This window comes from Peromyscus maniculatus, chromosome 7, assembly GCF_049852395.1.
Source record: "Peromyscus maniculatus bairdii isolate BWxNUB_F1_BW_parent chromosome 7, HU_Pman_BW_mat_3.1, whole genome shotgun sequence".
Lineage (NCBI taxonomy): Eukaryota > Metazoa > Chordata > Mammalia > Rodentia > Cricetidae > Peromyscus > Peromyscus maniculatus.
In genome coordinates, this window is record NC_134858.1 from 69,709,682 (window position 1) to 69,712,285 (window position 2,604).

A 2,604-nucleotide genomic window follows, 5' to 3' on the forward strand; every position below is an offset into this window, starting at 1 on the left:
CTGCTTGCTGATGGTGACTGACCTTTGACCCTACTCTCTTGTTTTTTTAACGCGCCCACTTTCTTAAAAGCATGTCTTGCCGGGCGGTGGTGGCGCACGCCTTTAATCCCAGCACTCGGGAGGCAGAGCCAGGCAGATCTCTGTGAGTTCGAGGCCGGCCTGGTCTACAAAGCGAGTCCCAGGAAAGGCACAAAGCTACACAGAGAAACCCTGTCTCGAAAAACCAAAAAAAAGCATGTCTCTTCCCTTTCTCCGGCTCCTTCCTCTCTAGCAGCTGCAAGAACACCTTGCCTGCCCTGTTGTTTTTCCCTCAAACGCTAATAAAATTGCCCTTAAACTAGTTGGGAGGAGGGGCACACACCTTTGAACCCAGCACTGGGAGGCGGAGGCAGGCGGATCTCTGAGTTCCAGGCCAGCCTGGTCTACAGAGGGGAGTTCTGGGACAGCCAGGGCTACACCGAGAAACCCTGTCTCAAAAAGCAAACAAACAAACAAAAATTGTCCTTAGGCTATAAACAAACAAGACGAGGACATGGTAAATTCCTGAACTATAAGCTCAAGGCCAAACCACGGCACTTTTTATTTTCTTCCTGTCCTCGTTCTTCTTTGTCTGGAGATTGAGCTCGCGAGTGCAAGCCCAGGGCTCTGCCACCGAGCACACCTCCAAGGCCTGAACAGACCGCTCTGCAGGGAAGTTCACCATTACCTGTTCCTGTCTTCTCACTCAGCTTCTGATCATCATAAACACTGTGATGCCTTCTTCTTAAATAGGAGCGGATACCCAAAGACTTTCAGACTTCTGAGGGAAGCATTCTCATGGAAGACAGGAAACAAAGTGACAAAGACTGGTACAAATGGACAGCACAAAGAAAAAGAGGAGGCAGGGTGTAGTCTCTGTGTGTTAAGAGAACTGCAATCATGAAACAAAATTAGGCAGAATTGGTTTTTTAGGAAAACAAGAAAGTAAAGAGTATTGAGAATACAATATGGATTCTCCAGAGGACCAGAGTTTGCTTCCCAGGACAGCTCACAACCACCTGTAACTCCATCTCTAGGGGATCTCTTCCTGCCTCCCTTAGCACCAGAATGCACATGGCATCCACACAGAGGGACACATAAATAAATAAAAATAAATAAATCCTTGAAAAAAAAAAAAAAGCCAGCATTGGTGGCGCACGCCTTTAATCCCAGTACTCAGGAGGCAGAGGCAAGTGGATCTCTGTGAGTTCGAGGCCAGCCTGGGCTACGGAGTGGGTTCCAGGAAAGGCACAAAGCTACACAGAGAAACTGTGTCTCAAAAACAACAACAAAACAAACAAACAAAAAGAGTATTGACTTATCTTCCAGAGGACCAGGGTTCAATTCCCAGCGTCCACATGGTGATTCAGAACCACCTACAAGTTACCGGGGATTCGTCCCCCATCTTCTAACCTCCACTGAGAATCAGGCATGGAAGAGGTGTACAGATATATACATGCAAGCAAAACATAGATACACATAATATAAAAAAATTAAAAATTGTAAAATGTCCACAATATATAAAGACAGATGTACATAAAAGCATGTCATTAAGAAAAAATGTATGTCTCAGGAAAGAAGGAAGGAAGGAAGAAAGGGAGGGAGGGAGGGAGGGAGGGAGGGAGGGAGGGAGGGAGGGAGGGAGGGAGGGAGGGAAAGGGGAGCACAAGGCAAAGTAAAGTGGAAATCTTCAGTTCCACATCCTGAGCCATGCTTGATCTCGGAAGCTAAGCAAGGTTGGGCCTGGTTAATACTTGAATGGAAGGAAAGATCTTCAGCCTTCCAAAGGGAACACAAAGGAAGACAAATTACAAAGGACTGAAAGTCTAAAATGGACACACAGCATCTTTGTCACCTGGAAACTAATCAGAAATGCTCTGACTGAGTCTGAGGTGGGGCTCCCTGTGATCTGGTGTGTGCTAGAGCTGGAGACTCTGTCTCTATAGTAGGAGCCCTGAGACTACAGGGAGAATAATGGAGTTGAACTACCAGGTCATATTTACCTTAAGTAGATGGAGGCCACTAGCAAGAGCACTTAACACGATCCCACAGTGCAGACAGGAATACAAGTGCATTTGGATTAACCAAATGGCTGGTAAAAAGCCAAAGTTATTGCTGTTGGAAAGAAAAGGGGCAATAGTTTGGCCCTTATGACATCTGAGATCACATAATGCTTTTTTTTCTTTTACAAGTCATTGCTATTTCACATACAATCAGTCCATTAAAGTCAATTTGCTGTTTAACATTCACTATGGAAATACATAGTCAGCACTCTCAATGTGTATATACATCTGCCTCAGCTAAGAAGTCTTCAAGGGTGACGGCTCTGATTTTCTTTTGTATTATAACATATCTTGGGGCCTTGGAAAGAAGGTTCAGCAGTTATGAGTCAATACTGCTCTTGCAAAGGACCTGAGTCTGCTTGCCAGCACCCTATGGGTTTGTAGATGTAACCAACCGTCTTATTAAATAAGAAACACAGAACCAATGCAAAGAAGAAAGCCAAGAGGTCAGAGCTAAGAGCTAAAACCTTACCCTTCCTCCTGCGGTGGTCCTACCTCTCCAAACCAGAACTACTTCCTGTGT